This window comes from Triturus cristatus, chromosome 2_1, assembly GCF_964204655.1.
Source record: "Triturus cristatus chromosome 2_1, aTriCri1.1, whole genome shotgun sequence".
Taxonomy (NCBI): domain Eukaryota; kingdom Metazoa; phylum Chordata; class Amphibia; order Caudata; family Salamandridae; genus Triturus; species Triturus cristatus.
Genome location: NC_140581.1, coordinates 544,332,714 through 544,354,758, shown reverse-complemented (window position 1 = coordinate 544,354,758; position 22,045 = coordinate 544,332,714).

The window sequence follows — 22,045 nt, the reverse complement described above, 5'->3', positions numbered from 1 at the left end:
TTATGAGTAACTACATATGTTTTAAACTAGTATATGTGACTATTGGTGTATATAAGTGAGTATATGTGAGAGTGAGAGATTGAAAGAGTTCCTGTACGAATAAGTATGTGTTTCTATAAGTGATTGTTTAAAAGACTAAGTATGTGTAAGTTTCTGTAGAAGTAAGTGTGGTGGTGTGTGTATAACTGTATATGCAAGTAAATGGATGTTTGATTCTTTATTGGCATGAGTGACTATGTGTGTGAGTAACTCTATGGATGAGTGGCGTTGTGTAACAGGATGTATAGGTGTGTGAGTACATATGATGAGTGAGTACGTGTATGAGTGACTGTATAGGACTGTTGGTGAATGAATGGATGTGTATGTGGATCTTAGAATTACTGAATAGGTTGTTGTAACTGGTATTGGTATGTCCATTGTTTTGAACATTGTAGTTTCTATTTGTGAATGTGTGTATAAAAGGTTATATTAGGGGAAGAGGAGGTCTGCCACTCTATCACAAGGATGATGTCATCGGTGATGTCATTAGTGATGTCATTTGAGATGTCATCAGTGATGTCATGAGTGATGTCACTGACCATGTCATGAGTGATGTAATATGTGACGTCGTCAGCAGTGCATTGCGGGCGCGCGAGTTATAGTTAGCTGAACTAACTATAACGGGGGAATTTCAATGGTTTTGTACGAGTGAAAAGCCCAGCTAACTTAACGGCCCTGAAACCTATGGTTTTTTCAGTGAATTTCTAAGGTTATTTAAATGCCAATTCCTAACTATAACGTGCCTGAAACCTATGGTTTTTTCAGTGAATTTCAAAGGTTTTTTAAATGCTAATTTCTAACTATGCCTACAGAGATAGGACATGTAAAGAAAGAAGTTAAAACGCACAGAAAAAAAAAAGAAATGCAGAAAGAAGCAACAGAAGTTCTCAAAGACGAAGAAAAGTGCAGGAAGAAGGATAACATGCAGAAAGAACAAACAGAAGAGCAGAAAGAAGCCTTGTTGCAAAATCATCCTGTACCCTCAACTTTTTCAGACGGATACTGGTGGTAACTGAGTCTGACTAACCAGTCCTAGAGCCAGTGCTATGTTCAAAGACACTCAGAATAGAGTGAAAACACCTACATACACTAGGGAACACTATGCATTGGGGTCCCCCTGTGATCAGCATGACCCTCTCTGTAAGCCCCTAGTATATAATAGGGCAGGGGATTAAAACTACCTCTTAAAACGCGCCACAGGGCGTGTTTGCACACGTCACCTCAGGTCCCGTCCCCTCACTTCCCCACTGTGCAAACACGCCCTGTGGCCGTTTTAAGTTGGGAGATTAAGTCCCCTTGAATCCTGAGGGTCCCTAGGGTCCAACTAGACCACTAGGTACCTCCAGTGAGCGCCACAGAGCTGCGTTGCAGAGAGATGTAAAAAGGGGCACGGCCTAGACCACCTCTCTGCAACGCAGCGGAGTGGTGCTTACTGGAAGCACCTGGTGGGCTAGTTGGCCCCCAGGGTCCCTCAGGATTGAAGAGGAATTATTTCCCCAACTTAAAACGCGCCACAGGGCTTGTTTGCACACGTTAACTCAGGCCCCGTCCCCTCCCTTCACAACTGTGTAAACACGATCTGTGGCCGTTTTTAGTTGGGAGATTAAGTTAATTTGAATCCTGAGGGTCCCTAGGGTCCAACTAGCCCACTAGGTACCTCCAGTATGCGCCACAGAGCTGCGTTGCAGAGAGGTGTAAAAAGTGGCACGGCCTGGACCACCTCTCTGCAACGCAGAGCAGTGGCACTTACTGGAAGCACCTGGTCGGCTAGTTGGCCCCCAGGGTCCCTCAGGATTGAAAGGGAATTATTTCCCCAACTTAAAACGCGCCACAGGGCGTGTTTGCACACGTCACCTCAGGCCCCGTCCCCTCCCTTCACCACTGTGTAAACGCGCCCTGTGGCCGTTCTAAGTTGAGAGATTAAGTCCCCTTGAATCCTAAGGGTCCCTAGGGTCAAACTAGCCCACTAGGTACCTCCAGTAAGCACCACAGAGCTGCGTTGCATAGAGGTGTAAAAAGGGGCGTGGCCTCAGAACACCTGGCTGCAACGCAGCTCCCTGGCGCACACTGGAGATACCTCTTGGGCTAGTTGGCCCTCAGGGACCCTCAGTATTGAAGGGGAATTAATTCCCCAACTTACAATTGGCCAGGGGGCGCGTTTGCAGAGTGCTGCAAGGAGGGGGCGTGGCCTCCAGTGCGATGCTGGTCTTTTATTTATTTTATTTTTTTAAGAAGGAGAGCTGTGTGGCCCCTTTTCTTTTTCTAATTTACTGGCCCTGGGGACCCCATGCCCCAGGGCCTGCACCCTAATTTTTTTTGTTGAAAACAATAAATTTGGCCCTCCAAGGCCTTAATCGGCCCCGGGGACCCCAAACCCCGGGTCATGGCCTTTCTTTTATTTAAATTCTTTAGGAGGGGGCTGCGTTGCCCCCCTCCTCAGGCCACTTATGGCTCCGGGGACCCCATTCCCCGGGGCCGGCCTTTGTTTTTTATTATTTTAAAAATATATATATTTATAGAAACACCTAGGACATGCTGGACAAACCGTATGCACCTATCACCATGACAATTTGCGTGATATTCATTAAAAGGCGACTATGCATAGAATGAATCCACATGGAATGTTTTTACACCGCTAGTGAAGCTCTGACGTGTCTGACGCCCTACCGTGCCTAATCCCGGCGCCCCCGCCGGTGGGTACTCTCCAAATAGACACCCTTGTTGTTTATTTATACAAACATGGGTAGCTATTGACGGGCACATTTAATATACACGCACACCAAGCCATTCAAAGGGGATTTGACGAAAATTCGACCAAACTATGCAAGAAACCCCCCACACGGTTAATAAAAAACACATCCACCGCCGGATGTGTAATACTTTTTATTTTACTCCCTGGAAAGGAGACAAACCTCACTTGAGAGTCACAGCGTGCTCCTGGCTGAGCCCAATGCTGTGTTACACCCACCAGTGCCCGCCAATTGCCTCACACCTCTGTGTTGTATTCCACCAGCTAGTGCGTATGCTATGACACTCTCTAGCCTATGTGCACTGTAACACCACCCCGTGAATATGTCATGCCACACTTGCCTTCGCACGGGTTATATTGCCCCATCTAACGTGCCTTCCTCGATGTGTATGTTATAACGCACAGCGCTATGCCATATATATTACCATCTGGGATCCATATCTTTGTCACAGTGCATATGCAACGTTACACTCCCCAGCACATATTTTATATTACAACTTTAGAGACTAGTTATGTTACACAACACTGCCCTGTGCATATTACACTCCAAGGCGCATATCGCATAGCACGTGCTAATGCCTGTGCTATCTCGCGCTCTCCAATGAATCTGTCATTGCGCACAATGTATTGCATATTATATTTCTCGCCCCAGTTCATCTTATATCACACTTTTTGGTGCATAGTTTATACCATATACTACATCTAGTTTTCATTTTCAATCGTGCTCTCAGGACTATGTTCTACATAACACTGCGTCCACCTAACCTTTTCACGGGCATTACATTTTGCGATGGGGGTGGAGGGTCAAGGGGTGTTTCTGCCAAGTGAGCCCGGAGTCACAGTCACAAACGTCCTCTTCTTCCTGAATAAAAGTGAGATTATGCTGCATACTTGTTCATATTTTAAGTAGTTCGCACAGACACACATTTTAAAAACAATAAAGTTCCTAATACCCACCTTCTCTGAACAGGTAGCTTGCTGCCCCATCCACCTCCTCCCTATCCTCTGTTGTCTGAATCCATGGACTAGCCTCCTCCTTCCTGCCATGCATGGTCTGATGTGCTGCCACTGCCCTCCATTTAGCATGATGTACCACTCCACTCCTCCTGCCCTCCATTGCCCAATTCTATGGCCCATCATTGACCTCCTGCTTAGCGTCACTCCTTAGCTTGCTGCCCCTATTCTCCTCCCCCCTGCTCTCCGATGTCTTTGTGCACACACCTGCTCCATCCTTTTTGTCCACCATGTTCTCTGGACCTGCCACTCCTATCTACTCTGAGTGTTAAGTTGAGCTGCCACTCCCCTCCCACCTGCCTAGCATTGTCAGATGACTGTAACCTGTCCCTGCCACCTCCACCCTGCCTGTCCACATGCCATGCCCCTATCCCCTTGCTCCTGTCCTCCATGGTCCATTTTACTGCCACACCCTTCTGCCCTCCCTGATCTGTTGTGCTGCAACTGCTCCTCCTGCCTGCCCCGCGCGGTCTGTTGTGAGGCCCCTTCCCCTGAACTATCTTGTCTGTGCCCAGGTCCTGACCCTCCCTTCTATCCTCCATGGTCCTTTGTGCATGCCCCTGCATCCTCCCTCTTGCCCTTCATAGCCATTGTGCTGCCACTAACACTCCTGCTTCCCATGCATGGTCTTCTGTGCTGCCATGACCCCTCCCACATTCCCTGTTTGGTCAGCTAGCTGTCCCTGACCCCCTCCCAACTTCCCTCCATGGTCTGTGTGTATGCCACCATAGTCTCATTGTTGCTCTCCATGGTGTGTCTTGTTTCTAGTGCCCATCCTGCCTGACCTCCATGGTCATCTTGCTGCTCCTGCCCTCCACCTTGCCCCCAGCCCTCTGTTTCCATGTGCAGACCCCCTATTCCCTCCCTCCTGGCTTGTCTGTTCCATTGTAATGCCCCTGATCCGTCCCTCCTGCCCTTTATGGTCTGTTATGCTGCAGCTTTCTCTCCTGCCTGTCCATTATGGTCAGCTAGCTACCATTGCCTCTTTCCCATCTCTTCTCTGTTGTCCATGTGCATGGTCCTGTCCCCTTCCTATTGCTTTCTATGGATTGTTGTGCTGCACTCCCGTCTTGCATGCGCTGTGTGGTGTATTGTGCTGCTGCAAACCCTGATGCCTGCCCTGTAGGGTCAGTTTGGTGCACCTCTCCATATCCCTCCTGTCCTCTGTTATCCGAGTCCATGTCCCTACCCCAATTCCTCCTGCCTACCATGATTCAATGTACCATACTTGCGAACATTTTGAACTTCGTAAGAGGGAGATTTTGAAAAAAAACTGGGGTATTGATTTTCCCCTTTGAGTTACATTGAAAATGAGGAGATTGTAGACAGGAGACAGATCAAATAAAGCCCATTTGAGCTTCAAAACATTGGCTGAAACGGGTCTGTTGGCATGTATGGTTGTACTACCACTGCCTCTTGCTTCTGCCCACAATGGTCTATTATATTGCCGCAGCCTCTCTTGCCAGTCCTGTATTGTTGGTTTGTTGCCCCTGCCCCCCTTTCCACTGCCCTCCATAGTCTGTTGTGCTGCCACTGCCCTTCCTGCCTGCCCAGTGTGGTCAAATTGTTACCTCTGCACTCTCCTACCTGCCTTCAATTTTCAGACTCCGTGCCCCTGGCCTCTGCCTCTCAACAGTATCCCAATGAACAACTAGATTGCTAACATTCTATATTTGTTACAAAAGAGTGGAACGCCTGACGTCATCTTGATGTAATCAAAACTGTAATACCTAGAGTATTTCCTTTAGAAATTACATCTATGAGAGGGTCTTATTTGCATCAAAATTATGGTTAGTGCTCTAAAAAAGTAAAATGAGGACATATTTTCTGAGTTTTCAAATAGCGACAAAGAACTTTTAAATTATTTGTAATCTTTATGTTTTTTTATCCAGTTGACCACTTGATTAAATGTTGCACCTTGGCGAGAGGATGTGGTGTTACTTCCAGAGCTGCAGACTTTGCAACTGGGGAACCAGGTTGGAGTTTCTGCTTCAGCTCAACATTCTGTGATTGTGGTCAAATCACTTAATCTCCCCATGTCTACATCCAAAATAAATTTGATCTTGTGTGATGTAACCAATGCTCATGTAAAGCATTCCAATACCTGACAAGTCTGCACTATATAAAACTGCAAATACACAAAACATAAGTGTTTTACACACTTCTGTCATTGGGCTACATGTGGGCTACATCTGGGTGATATTTGTGCTGCATTTAGGCTCTTTTGTGTCTGGTGGCCATCTTGGGAGATTTATTTGTTATGAAGTTTCCTAATTTCCTCATTTACTGCAGTCTCCTCAGTAGGAAATGCTTTCAGTTTTTTCTTTGATTCCATCAAGAAGGTATTCAGATATGTCACACATTTGCCATAAATTCTGAATGTTAGCACTCTAGTTGCTCATTAGATCACTGTAGTAAAGCTACTGCTCACCACGGAAGTCTGATGCTGGTATTAAAAGTGCATGTTTCAGTCTGCATATCAGAATTTTTTAATGAAATAGAAGAGGATTTGAGAAGTCACTCAAAATGTGCCCTCATTTTTCTTTCTTCAGCACTAATCATAATTTCTATGGCAAAATGAACCCCCTCATTGTGTTCCTTTTTAAATTAAATGTTTTAAGTGTTACCAGTTTATTCTAATCAAGATGGCTTCAGGTGTGCCATACTTTTGTCATAAGTAAGACTGTTAGCGCTCTAGTTGTTCGTTAGAAGACTCTGGGACATTCTGTCATTGGGCTATACTTGGGCTACATCTGGGTGATATTTGGGCTACATTTGGGCTCTTTTGTCTCTGGTGGCCATCTTGGGAGATTTATTTGTTATGAAGTTTCCTAATTTCCTCATTTACTGCAGTCTCCTCAGTAGGAAATGCTTTCAGTTTTTTACATTGATTCCATCAAGAAGGTATTCAGATATGTCACACATTTGCCATAAATTCTGAATGTTAGCACTCTAGTTGCTCAGTAGATCACTGTAGTAAAGCTACTGCTCACCCGGGAAGTCTGCTGCTGGTATTCAAAGTGCCTGTTTCAGTCTGCATGTCAGAATTTTTTTATGACATAGAAGAGGATTTGAGAAGTCAAAATGTGCCCTAATTTTTCTTTCTGCAGCACTAATCATAATTTCTATGGCAAAATGAATCTCCTCATTGTGTTCCTTTGTAAATTAAATGTTTTAAGTGTTACCACTTTATTCCATTCAAGATGGCTTCAGGTGTGCCATACGTTTGTCATAAGTAAGACTGTTAGCGTTCTAGTTGTTCGTTAGAACACTCTGGGACATTCTGTCATTGGGCTATACTTGGGCTACATCTGGGTGATATTTGGGCTACATTTGGGCTCTTTTGTCTCTGGTGGCCATTTTGGGAGACTTATTTGTTATGATGTTTCCTAATTTCCTCATTTACTACAGTCTCCTCAGTAGGAAATACTTTCAGTTTTTTACTTTGATTCCATCAAGAAGGCATTCGGATGTGTCACAAATTTTCATAAATTCAGAATGTTAGCACTCTAGTTGCTTATTAGATCACTGTAGTAAAGCTACTGCTCACCAGGGAAGTCTGCTGCTGGTATTGAAAGTGCATGTTTCAGTCTGCATGTCAGAATTTTTTAATGAAATAGAAGAGGATTTGAGAAGTCACTCAAAATGTGCCCTAATTTTTCTTTCTGCAGCACTAATCATACTTTCTATGGCAAAATGACACCCTCATTGTGTTCCTTTTTAAATTAAATGTTTTAAGAATTACCACTTTATTCCAACCAAGATGGCTTCAGGTGTGCCATACGTTTGTCATAAGTAGGACTGTTAGCGCTCTAGTTGTTCTTTAGAACACTCTGGGAAGCTGCAGTAGAACACAAAGGAATCAACTGCCAGTCTCTGCCCTTGTTGGATGTACATATTTTACTGAGAATGTCAGACTTCATTCTCACATGACTGAGAAAGATAATGTGAATTTACAGAAAATATGCTCTCAGTTACCTTATAGATCACCTTCCAAACCTCTGTGGGAAAAGCATGAGAAAATAGTTTTCTCTCAAACATGATTCATGATATCACAGCAGAAGGCTTTTTCACATGGTAAAATCACCTCAGAACACACCACAATTCCTAAAATGAGTATGGTACCATCAACAAATGATTTTTAATGTAACTAAAGTCTTAAAACCTTCTATTAACTGCAATGCTTTTTAATGAGGTGCTATCATGTATATTGGTCCCAAGATGGCTGCCAACACTTCTTGGATGAAGTGCTGACAGCCAATCAGATCTCACGATGAGATGTGTGGTTAGGCTCCGCACAGATATATATGTGATTTTATTTTTGATTTTCTCAGGAACTACTGAACGGATTTACACCATTTAAGCAAAAGGCACATGACCTGAGGACTACCTCTTTGCCAAATTTCAAGTAATTCTGTTCAGCCGTTCGGGCTGTACCTTCGACTAAAGGTACTATGGGAAAATGCATGGGGAAAACGCGTTTTGGGACCCCCTTTTTTCTCAGCCCCCGCTTGATGAATCACCCCGAGACTTTCAGGGTGGGAGCTGAGCGGAGTGCCCCATTAGTTTTGAAAATTTCACGAAGATAAGTCAACCGGCGCCAAAGTTATTCAAAATAGAATTTTCAGATTTCCTATGGGAACTCGGTCCTAACTATAACTATCTACTGGCGACCGCCAGTAGATTATATATATATATATATATATATATATATATATATATATTATCTACTGGCGGTTGCCAGTAGATAATATATATGTATATATATATATATATATATATATATATATCCAAACTACAGGTAAGCCCCAAGGAGTGACGCCACACGAAGCTTTATCGCACTTGCTTTATTCCACAACCTGCCTGCAGGCAGCATCCGAGCACGGGTTACACTGGTATTCTAACCACGCCAGACGCGTTTCAGGATTCACTTGCTCCCTTCCTCAGTGGCGTTAGGTTTGAAGAAAGTCTGAGCACCAATAGCGCACACTTTAAATTGCAACTGCCGTCCCAAGTGGGCAGGGCCATTACTCATGGTCTTCTGGGCATTGTAGTGCGTTATAATCTTCCCCTTGTGGGGTGGCCTCTTCTTGCTTCGAAAATGTCTTAAAATGAAATCCAAGTGGATTGAAACCCCATGTTCAAAGCAGCCTGTCCCGCTTTGTGGTTGTGAACTCTGTGCATACAAGCCAGCACCACCCCGCAAAGGCGCTGTACTTGCCTCGTCCCATCACTGCCGGCAACACGTTGGAGCCCGCATGGACCCGCACCACTGCGGTGGGCCTCACTCCGCGGCCGGGCACGGCCGAAACATATCCAAACTACAGGTAAGCCCCAAGGAGTGACGCCACACGAAGCTTTATCGCACTTGCTTTATTCCACAACCTGCCTGCAGGCAGCATCCGAGCACGGGTTACACTGGTATTCTAACCACGCCAGACGCGTTTCAGGATTCACTTGCTCCCTTCCTCAGTGGCGTTAGGTTTGAAGAAAGTCTGAGCACCAATAGCGCACACTTTAAATTGCAACTGCCGTCCCAAGTGGGCAGGGCCATTACTCATGGTCTTCTGGGCATTGTAGTGCGTTATAATCTTCCCCTTGTGGGGTGGCCTCTTCTTGCTTCGAAAATGTCTTAAAATGAAATCCAAGTGGATTGAAACCCCATGTTCAAAGCAGCCTGTCCCGCTTTGTGGTTGTGAACTCTGTGCATACAAGCCAGCACCACCCCGCAAAGGCGCTGTACTTGCCTCGTCCCATCACTGCCGGCAACACGTTGGAGCCCGCATGGACCCGCACCACTGCGGTGGGCCTCACTCCGCGGCCGGGCACGGCCGAATCATATCCAAACTACAGGTAAGCCCCAAGGAGTGACGCCACACGAAGCTTTATTGCACTTGCTTTATTCCACAACCTGCCTGCAGGCAGCATCCGAGCACGGGTTACACTGGTATTCTAACCACGCCAGACGCGTTTCAGGATTCACTTGCTCCCTTCCTCAGTGGCGTTAGGTTTGAAGAAAGTCTGAGCACCAATAGCGCACACTTTAAATTGCAACTGCCGTCCCAAGTGGGCAGGGCCATTACTCATGGTCTTCTGGGCATTGTAGTGCGTTATAATCTTCCCCTTGTGGGGTGGCCTCTTCTTGCTTCGAAAATGTCTTAAAATGAAATCCAAGTGGATTGAAACCCCATGTTCAAAGCAGCCTGTCCCGCTTTGTGGTTGTGAACTCTGTGCATACAAGCCAGCACCACCCCGCAAAGGCGCTGTACTTGCCTCGTCCCATCACTGCCGGCAACACGTTGGAGCCCGCATGGACCCGCACCACTGCGGTGGGCCTCACTCCGCGGCCGGGCACGGCCGAAACATATCCAAACTACAGGTAAGCCCCAAGGAGTGACGCCACACGAAGCTTTATCGCACTTGCTTTATTCCACAACCTGCCTGCAGGCAGCATCCGAGCACGGGTTACACTGGTATTCTAACCACGCCAGACGCGTTTCAGGATTCACTTGCTCCCTTCCTCAGTGGCGTTAGGTTTGAAGAAAGTCTGAGCACCAATAGCGCACACTTTAAATTGCAACTGCCGTCCCAAGTGGGCAGGGCCATTACTCATGGTCTTCTGGGCATTGTAGTGCGTTATAATCTTCCCCTTGTGGGGTGGCCTCTTCTTGCTTCGAAAATGTCTTAAAATGAAATCCAAGTGGATTGAAACCCCATGTTCAAAGCAGCCTGTCCCGCTTTGTGGTTGTGAACTCTGTGCATACAAGCCAGCACCACCCCGCAAAGGCGCTGTACTTGCCTCGTCCCATCACTGCCGGCAACACGTTGGAGCCCGCATGGACCCGCACCACTGCGGTGGGCCTCACTCCGCGGCCGGGCACGGCCGAAACATATCCAAACTACAGGTAGGCCCCAAGGAGTGACGCCACACGAAGCTTTATCGCACTTGCTTTATTCCACAACCTGCCTGCAGGCAGCATCCGAGCACGGGTTACACTGGTATTCTAACCACGCCAGACGCGTTTCAGGATTCACTTGCTCCCTTCCTCAGTGGCGTTAGGTTTGAAGAAAGTCTGAGCACCAATAGCGCACACTTTAAATTGCAACTGCCGTCCCAAGTGGGCAGGGCCATTACTCATGGTCTTCTGGGCATTGTAGTGCGTTATAATCTTCCCCTTGTGGGGTGGCCTCTTCTTGCTTCGAAAATGTCTTAAAATGAAATCCAAGTGGATTGAAACCCCATGTTCAAAGCAGCCTGTCCCGCTTTGTGGTTGTGAACTCTGTGCATACAAGCCAGCACCACCCCGCAAAGGCGCTGTACTTGCCTCGTCCCATCACTGCCGGCAACACGTTGGAGCCCGCATGGACCCGCACCACTGCGGTGGGCCTCACTCCGCGGCCGGGCACGGCCGAAACATATCCAAACTACAGGTAAGCCCCAAGGAGTGACGCCACACGAAGCTTTATCGCACTTGCTTTATTCCACAACCTGCCTGCAGGCAGCATCCGAGCACGGGTTACACTGGTATTCTAACCACGCCAGACGCGTTTCAGGATTCACTTGCTCCCTTCCTCAGTGGCGTTAGGTTTGAAGAAAGTCTGAGCACCAATAGCGCACACTTTAAATTGCAACTGCCGTCCCAAGTGGGCAGGGCCATTACTCATGGTCTTCTGGGCATTGTAGTGCGTTATAATCTTCCCCTTGTGGGGTGGCCTCTTCTTGCTTCGAAAATGTCTTAAAATGAAATCCAAGTGGATTGAAACCCCATGTTCAAAGCAGCCTGTCCCGCTTTGTGGTTGTGAACTCTGTGCATACAAGCCAGCACCACCCCGCAAAGGCGCTGTACTTGCCTCGTCCCATCACTGCCGGCAACACGTTGGAGCCCGCATGGACCCGCACCACTGCGGTGGGCCTCACTCCGCGGCCGGGCACGGCCGAAACATATCCAAACTACAGGTAAGCCCCAAGGAGTGACGCCACACGAAGCTTTATCGCACTTGCTTTATTCCACAACCTGCCTGCAGGCAGCATCCGAGCACGGGTTACACTGGTATTCTAACCACGCCAGACGCGTTTCAGGATTCACTTGCTCCCTTCCTCAGTGGCGTTAGGTTTGAAGAAAGTCTGAGCACCAATAGCGCACACTTTAAATTGCAACTGCCGTCCCAAGTGGGCAGGGCCATTACTCATGGTCTTCTGGGCATTGTAGTGCGTTATAATCTTCCCCTTGTGGGGTGGCCTCTTCTTGCTTCGAAAATGTCTTAAAATGAAATCCAAGTGGATTGAAACCCCATGTTCAAAGCAGCCTGTCCCGCTTTGTGGTTGTGAACTCTGTGCATACAAGCCAGCACCACCCCGCAAAGGCGCTGTACTTGCCTCGTCCCATCACTGCCGGCAACACGTTGGAGCCCGCATGGACCCGCACCACTGCGGTGGGCCTCACTCCGCGGCCGGGCACGGCCGAAACATATCCAAACTACAGGTAAGCCCCAAGGAGTGACGCCACACGAAGCTTTATCGCACTTGCTTTATTCCACAACCTGCCTGCAGGCAGCATCCGAGCACGGGTTACACTGGTATTCTAACCACGCCAGACGCGTTTCAGGATTCACTTGCTCCCTTCCTCAGTGGCGTTAGGTTTGAAGAAAGTCTGAGCACCAATAGCGCACACTTTAAATTGCAACTGCCGTCCCAAGTGGGCAGGGCCATTACTCATGGTCTTCTGGGCATTGTAGTGCGTTATAATCTTCCCCTTGTGGGGTGGCCTCTTCTTGCTTCGAAAATGTCTTAAAATGAAATCCAAGTGGATTGAAACCCCATGTTCAAAGCAGCCTGTCCCGCTTTGTGGTTGTGAACTCTGTGCATACAAGCCAGCACCACCCCGCAAAGGCGCTGTACTTGCCTCGTCCCATCACTGCCGGCAACACGTTGGAGCCCGCATGGACCCGCACCACTGCGGTGGGCCTCACTCCGCGGCCGGGCACGGCCGAAACATATCCAAACTACAGGTAAGCCCCAAGGAGTGACGCCACACGAAGCTTTATCGCACTTGCTTTATTCCACAACCTGCCTGCAGGCAGCATCCGAGCACGGGTTACACTGGTATTCTAACCACGCCAGACGCGTTTCAGGATTCACTTGCTCCCTTCCTCAGTGGCGTTAGGTTTGAAGAAAGTCTGAGCACCAATAGCGCACACTTTAAATTGCAACTGCCGTCCCAAGTGGGCAGGGCCATTACTCATGGTCTTCTGGGCATTGTAGTGCGTTATAATCTTCCCCTTGTGGGGTGGCCTCTTCTTGCTTCGAAAATGTCTTAAAATGAAATCCAAGTGGATTGAAACCCCATGTTCAAAGCAGCCTGTCCCGCTTTGTGGTTGTGAACTCTGTGCATACAAGCCAGCACCACCCCGCAAAGGCGCTGTACTTGCCTCGTCCCATCACTGCCGGCAACACGTTGGAGCCCGCATGGACCCGCACCACTGCGGTGGGCCTCACTCCGCGGCCGGGCACGGCCGAAACATATCCAAACTACAGGTAAGCCCCAAGGAGTGACGCCACACGAAGCTTTATCGCACTTGCTTTATTCCACAACCTGCCTGCAGGCAGCATCCGAGCACGGGTTACACTGGTATTCTAACCACGCCAGACGCGTTTCAGGATTCACTTGCTCCCTTCCTCAGTGGCGTTAGGTTTGAAGAAAGTCTGAGCACCAATAGCGCACACTTTAAATTGCAACTGCCGTCCCAAGTGGGCAGGGCCATTACTCATGGTCTTCTGGGCATTGTAGTGCGTTATAATCTTCCCCTTGTGGGGTGGCCTCTTCTTGCTTCGAAAATGTCTTAAAATGAAATCCAAGTGGATTGAAACCCCATGTTCAAAGCAGCCTGTCCCGCTTATAACGCACTACAATGCCCAGAAGACCATGAGTAATGGCCCTGCCCACTTGGGAGCAAGTGAATCCTGAAACGCGTCTGGCGTGGTTAGAATACCAGTGTAACCCGTGCTCGGATGCTGCCTGCAGGCAGGTTGTGGAATAAAGCAAGTGCGATAAAGCTTCGTGTGGCATCACTCCTTGGGGCTTACCTGTAGTTTGGATATGTTTCGGCCGTGCCCGGCCGCGGAGTGAGGCCCACCGCAGTGGTGCGGGTCCATGCGGGCTCCAACGTGTTGCCGGCAGTGATGGGACGAGGCAAGTACAGCGCCTTTGCGGGGTGGTGCTGGCTTGTATGCACAGAGTTCACAACCACAAAGCGGGACAGGCTGCTTTGAACATGGGGTTTCAATCCACTTGGATTTCATTTTAAGACATTTTCGAAGCAAGAAGAGGCCACCCCACAAGGGGAAGATTATAACGCACTACAATGCCCAGAAGACCATGAGTAATGGCCCTGCCCACTTGGGACGGCAGTTGCAATTTAAAGTGTGCGCTATTGGTGCTCAGACTTTCTTCAAACCTAACGCCACTGAGGAAGGGAGCAAGTGAATCCTGAAACGCGTCTGGCGTGGTTAGAATACCAGTGTAACCCGTGCTCGGATGCTGCCTGCAGGCAGGTTGTGGAATAAAGCAAGTGCGATAAAGCTTCGTGTGGCGTCACTCCTTGGGGCTTACCTGTAGTTTGGATATATATATATATATATATATATATATATATATATATATATATATATATATATATATATATATATATATATATATATATATATATATATATATATATATATTACCTACTGGCGGTCGCCAGTAGGTAGTTATAGTTAGGACCCCTTTTCCATAGGAAATCCGAAACATTCTATTTTGAATAACTTTGGCGCCGGTCGACGAATCCTCGCAAATTTCTTAAAATAGGTGGGGCGCTACGCTCCGCTCCTACCCTGAAAGTCTCGGGGGCATTCGTCAAGCGGGGGCTGAGATAAAAGGGGGGTCCCAAAACGCGTTTTTCCCATGCATTTTTCCATAGGACCTTTAGACAGGGCTACAGCCCGAACGGCTGAACAGAATTACTAGAAATTTGGCAGAGAGGTAGTCCTCAGGTCAAGGAAGTGCCTTTTGTAGGTTTGGTGTAAATCTGTTCAGTAGATTCTGAGAAAATAGCCTTTAAATCAATATATATATCTGAGCCAGCTTACGGTACGCTTACCGTAAGCTTACCGTACGCGTACGGTGGCGTGCGCGAGCGCGATTCTGATTGGTTCTTAGATCTTAGTAAACATTCGAAACAGCCGAAACCAGGAAGCGGCGGCCGCCATTTTCTCTCTCGCACTGAGAGCTAGGTTATTAAATAAAAACAATAAACATGTAAAGGGGCTGTTTAGACAGCTCCCACACACATAGCCATGTTAATGGAGTACCCAAAGACCCCCCACGGCCAAAAAAGCAATTTTTATTTTTTCGCTAATTTCGCCGATTACGCTTACCGTACGCGTACGGTAAAAAAAGGAAATACAAAAAACACTATCCACACTCTCCCCACCCCCTGTGCTTTTGGTGGCCGAAGGCCACCAAATGAACAGGGCTTATGAAAGTTGTTAAAAACCACAATATTTTAAACAAAAATAATAAAAGAAAAAAGTATCCACACTCTCTCCACCCCGTGTGCAAATGGTGCCCGAAGGGCGCCATTTGTGCATGGCTTGTAAAAATTACGAAAAATTAAAATATTACCGTGCACGGAACGAACTGCGTTAAGTGGGCGCGCACGCCACGAATGGCGTAAAGTAACTTAGCATTTAAAAAACCGTACAAATTCACTGAAAAAACCATAGGTTTCACACACGTTATAGTTAGGAATTAGCATTTAAAAAACCTTGCATATTCACTGAAAAAACCATAGGTTTCACACATGTTATAGTTAGCGGAAATTTTACTGATAAAAAACCAGTGAAATTCCCCCGTTATAGTTAGTGCAGGCAACTATAACTCACGCGACCGCAATCTTCTGCTGATGACATATGTGTCTTTATGAAAAAAAAATATTTGTAATATATGTATAGCTAAAAATGTATGGAAGAAGACATGGGCAAATAAGTGTCTAAATACAGTATTAGCATCAGCAGAGGATTGCGGTCGCGTGAGTTATAGTTGCCTGCACTAACTATAACGGGGGAATTTCACTGGTTTTTTATCAGTAAAATTTCCGCTAACTATAACATGTGTGAAACCTATGGTTTTTTCAGTGAATATATATATATATATATATATTATCTACTGGCGGTCGCCAGTAGATAGTTATAGTTAGGACCGTGTTTCCATAGGAAATCCGCAACATTTTATTTGGAATAACTTTGGCGCCGGTTGACGAATCCTCGCGAAATTTTCAAAATAGGTGGGGCGCTCCGCTCCGCTCCAACCCTGAAAGTCTCGGGGTGATTCGTCAAGCGGGGGCTGAGAAAAAAGGGGGGTCCAAAACGCGTTTTCCCCATGCAATTTTCCATAGGGACCTTTCGTCAAAGGTACAGCCCGAACGGCTGAACAGAATTACTTGAAATTTGGCAGAGAGGTAGTCCTCAGGTCAGGGATGTGCCTTTTGCAGGTCTGGTGTCAATCTGTTCAGTAGTTCCTGAGAAAATCAAAAGTAAAATCATATATATATGTGGGCGGAGCCTAACCGCACATCTCATCCTGAGATCTGATTGGCTGTCAGCACTTCATCCAAGAAGTGTTGGCAGCCATCTTGGGACCAATATACATAATAGCACCTCATTAAAAAGCATTGCAGTTAATAGAAGGTTTTAAGACTTTAGTTACATTATAAATCATTTGTTGATGGTACCATACTCATTTTAGGAATTGTGGTATGTTCTAAGATGATTTCACCATGTGAAAAAGCCTTCTGCTGGGATATCATGATTGAGAGAAAAATATTTTCTCATGCTTTTCCCACAGAGGTTTGGAAGGTGATCTATAAGCTAAACTGAGAGCATATTTTCTGTAAATTCACATTATCTTTCTCAGTCATGTGAGAATGAAGTCTGACATTCTCAGTAAAACATGTACATCCAACATGGGCAGAGACTGTCAGTTGATTCCTTTGTGTTCTACTGCAGCTTCCCAGAGTGTTCCAAAGAACAACTAGAGCGCTAACAGTCCTACTTAAGATAAACGTATGGCACACCTGAAGCCATCTTGCTTGGATTAAAGTGCTAACTCTTAAAACATTTAATTTAAAAAGGAACAAAATGAGGGGGTTCATTTTTCCATAAAAAGTTTGATTAGTGCTGCAGAAAGAAAAATTAGGGCACATTTTGAGTGACTTCTCAAATCCTCTTCTATTTCATTAAAAAATTCTGACATGCAGACTGAAACATGCACTTTCAATACCAGCAGCAGTTTTTCCTGGTGAGCAGTAACTTTACTACAGTGATCTAATGAGCAAAAAGAGTGCTAACATTCTGAATTTATGGCAAATGTGTGACACATCTGAATGCCTTCTTGATGGAATCAAAGTAAAAAACTGAAAGTATTTCCTACTGAGGAGACTGCAGTAAATGAGGAAATTAGGAAACTTCATAACAAATAAGTCTCCCAAGATGGCCACCAGAGACAACAGAGCCCAAATGTAGCCCAAATATCACCCAGATGTAGCCCAAGTATAGCCCAATGACAGAATGTCCCAGAGTGTTCTTAAAAGCAACTAGAGCGCTTACTGTCTTCATTATGAGAAAAGTATGGCACACCTGAAGCCATCTTGGTTGGAATAAACTGGTAACACTTAAAACATTTAATTTAAAAAGGAACACAATGAGGGGGTTCATTTTGCCATAGAAATTATGATTAATGCTGAAGAAAGAAAATGAGGGCACATTTTGAGTGACTTCTCAAATCCTCTTCTATTTCATTAAAAAATTCTGACATGCAGACTGAAACATGCACTTTTAATACCAGGAGCAGACTTCCATGGTGAACAGTAGTTTTACTACAGTGATCTAATGAGCAACTAGAGTGCTAACATTCCGAATTTATGGCAAATGTGTGACATATCTGAATACCTTCATGATGGAATCAAAGTAAAAAACTGAAAGCATTTCCTACTGAGGAGACTGCAGTACATGAGGAAATTAGGAAACTTCATAACAAATAAATCTCCCAAGATGGCCACCGGAGACAAAAGAGCCCAAATGTAGCCCAAAATCATCCAGATGTAGCCCAAATATAGCCCAATGACAGAAGTGTGCAAAACACTTATTATTTTGTGTTTTTGCAGTGTTATATAGTGCAGACTTGTCAGGTATTGGAGTGCTTTACATGAGCATTGGTTACATCACACAAGAACAAATTCATTTTGGTTGTAGACATGGGGAGACTAAGTGATTTGACCAGAATCACAGAATGTCGAGCTGAAGCAGAAACTCCAACCTGGTTCCCCAGTTGCAAAGTCTGCAGTTCTGGAAGTAACACCACATCCTCTCCCCTAAGTGCAACATTTAATCAAGTGGTCAACTGGATAAAAAAACATAAAGGTAACAAATAATTTAAAAGTGCTTTGTCGCTATTTGAAAACTCAGAAAATATGTCCTTATTTTAGTCTTTTAGAGCACTAACCATAATTTTGATGCCAATAAGACCCTCTCATATATGTAATTTCTAAAGGAAATACTCTAGGTATTACAGTTTTGATTACATCAAGATGACGTCAGGCATTCCACACTTTTGTAATAAATATAGAATGTTAGCAATCTAGTTGTTCATTAGGATACTGTTGAGAGGCAGAGGCCAGGGGCACGGAGTCTGAAAATTGAAGGCAGGTAGGAGGGTGCAAAGGCAACAATTTAACCACACTGAGCAGGCAGGAAGGGCCGTGGCAGCACAAGAGACTATGGAGGGCAGTGGAAAGGGGGGCAGGGGCAACAAACCAACAATACAGGACTTGCAAGAGAGGCTGTGGCAATGTAATAGACCATTGTGGGCAGAAGGAAGAGGCAATGGTAGTACAACCATACATGCCAACAGACCCGATTCAGCCAGGAAACGTCCAATGTTTTTAAGCTCAAATGGGCTTTATTTGATCTGTCTCCTGTCTACAATCTCCTCTTTTTCAATGTCACTTAAAGGGGAACATCAATACCCCGTTTTTTTTTCAAAATCTCCCTCTTACCAAGTTCAAAATGTTCGCAAGTATGGTACAGTGGATCATGGAAGGAAATGGTGTAGGGACATGGACTTGGATAACAGAGGACAGGAGGGACATGGAGAGGTGCACCAAACTGACCCTTCAGGGCAGGCATCAAGGTTTGCAGCAGCACAATACACCACACAGGGCATGCGGGACGGGAGTGCGGCACAACAATCCATAGAAAGCAAGAGGGAGGGGACAGGACCATTCACATGGACAACAGAGAACAGGGGGGCAAGAGGCAATGGTAGCTAGCTGACCATAATGGACAGACAGGAGAGAAAGCTGCAGCATAACAGACCATAAAGGGCAGGAGGGACGGATCAGGGGCATTACAATGGAACAGACAAGCCAGGAGGGAGGGAGTAGGGGTCTGCACATGTAAACAGAGGGCTGGGGGCAAGGGGGCAGGGCAGGAGCAGCACGACAGCCATGGAGGTCAGGCAGGATGGGCACTAGAAGCAAGACACACCATGAAGAGCAACAGTGAGACTGTGATTGCATACACACAGACCATGGAGGGAAGGTGGGAGGGGTTCAGGGGCAGATAACTGACCACACAGGGAAGGTGGGAGGGGCCATGGCAGCACAGAAGACCATGCATGGCAAGTGGGAGGGTTAGTGGCAGCACAATGGCTATGATGGGCAAGAAGGAGGGTGCAGGGGCATGCACAAAGGACGATAGAGGATAGAAGGGAGGGTCAGGACCTGTGCACAGACAAGAAAGTTCAGGGGAAGGGGCCTCACAACAGACTGCACGGGGCAGGCAGGAGGAGCAGTTGCAGCACAACAGACCAGGGAGGGCAGAAGGGTGTGGCAGTACAATGGACCATGTAGGACAGGAGGAAGAGGATAGGGGCATGGCATGTGGACAGGCAGGGTGGAGGTGGCAGGGACAGGTTACAGTCATCTGACAATGCTAGGCAGGTGGGAGGGGAGTGGCAGCTCAACTTAACACTCAGAGTAGATAGGAGTGGCAGGTCCAGAGAACATGGTGGGCAAAAAGGATGGAGCAGGTGTGTGCACAAAGACATCGGAGAGCAGGGGGAAGGAGAATAGGGGCAGCAAGCTAAGCAGAGAGGCTAAGCAGGAGGTCAATGATGGGCCATAGAATTGGGCAATGGAGGGCAGGAGGAGTGGACTGGTACATCATGCTAAATGGAGGGCAGTGGCAGCACATCAGACCATGCATGGCAGGAAGGAGGAGGCTAGTCCATGGATTCAGACAACAGAGGATAGGGAGGAGGTGGATGGGGCAGCAAGCTACCTGTTCAGAGAAGGCGGGTATTAGGAACTTTATTGTTTTTAAAACGTGTGTCTGTGCGAACTACTTAAAATATGAACAAGTATGCAGCGTAATCTCACTTTTATTCAGGAAGAAGAGGACGTTTGTGACTGTGACTCCGGGCTCACTTGGCAGAAACACCCCCTGACCCTGCACCCCCTATCGCAAAATGTAATGCCCGTGAAAAGGGTAGGTGAACACAGTGTTATATAGAACATAGTCCTGAGAGCACGATTGAAAATGAAAAGTAGATATAGTGTATGGTATAAACTATGCACCAAAAAGTGTGATACAAGATGAACCGGGCGTGAAATATAATATGCAATACATTGTGCGCAATGACAGATTCATTGGAAAGCGCGAGATAGCACAGGCACTAGCGCGTGCTATGCGATATGCGCCTTGGAGTGTAATATGCACAGGGCAGTGTTGTGTAACCTAACCAGTCTCTAAAGTTGTAATATAAAATATGTGTTGGGGAGTGTAACGTTGTATATGCACTGTGACAAAGATATGGATCCCAGATTGTAATATGTATGGCATAGCACTGTGCGTTATAACATAGGCATCGAGGAAGGCACGTTAGATGGGGCAATATAACCTGTGCGAAGGCAAGTGTGGCATGACATATTCACGGGGTGGTGTTACAGTGCACATGGGCTAGAGAGTGTCATAGCATATGCACTAGCTAGTGGAATACAACACAGAGGTGTGTGGTACTCAGCAGGCAATGGTGGGTGTAACACAGCATTGGGCTCTGCCAGGAGTACGCTGTGACTCTCAAGTGATGTTCATCCCCTTTCCAGAGAGTCAAATAAAAAGTATTACACATCCGGCAGTGGATGTGTGTTTTATTAACCATGAGGGGGGTTTCTTGCATAGTTTTGGTCGAATTTTTGTCGAATCCCCTTTGAATGGCTTGGTGTGCATGTGTATTAAATGTGCCCGTCAATAGCTACCCATGTTTGTATAAATAAACAACAAGGGTGTCTACCGGGATTAGGCACGGTAGGGCATCAGACATGTCAGAGCTTCACTAGTGGTGTAAATACATTCCACGTGGATTCATTGTATGCATAGTCGCCTTTTAATGAATATCACGCAAATCGTCATGGTGATAGGTACGTACGGTTTGTCCAGCATGACCTAGGTGTGTCTATAAATATATATTTTTTAAAAATAATAAACAACAGTGGCCGGCCCTGGGGATTGGGGTCCAAAAAATATAATTAGGAGACAGGCCCTGGGGGATGGGGTCATCAGGGCCAATAAATTAGAATAAGAAGGGGAACCACACCGCCCCCCTTCTTAAAAAATTAAAATGAATAAAAGACTGGCATCGTGCCGGAGGCCATGCCCCCTCCGTGCAGCACTCTGCAAACGCGCCCCCAACAGGCATTTCCAGTATGCGCCAGGGAACTGCGCTGCAGACAGGTGTTCTGAGGCCAAGCCCCTTTTTAAACATCTCTGCAACGCAGCACTGTGGCGCTTACAGGAGGTACCTTGTGGTCTAGTTTGACCCTAGGGACCCTTAGGAGTCAAGGGGACTTAATCTCTCAACTTAGAACAGGCACAGGGCGCGTTTACACAGTGGTGAAGGGAGGGGACGGGGCCTGAGGTGACGTGTGCAAACACGCACTATGGCACGTTTTAAATTGGGGATATCATTTCCCTTCAATACTGAGGGCCCCTGGGGGCTAACTAGCCCACCAAGTGCTTCCAGTAAGCGCCACTGAGCTGCATTGCAGAGAGGTGGTCCAGGCCGTGCCACTTTTTACACCTCTCTGCAACGCAGCTCTGTGGCACTTACTGGTGGTACCTAGTGGGCTAATTGGACCCTAGGGACT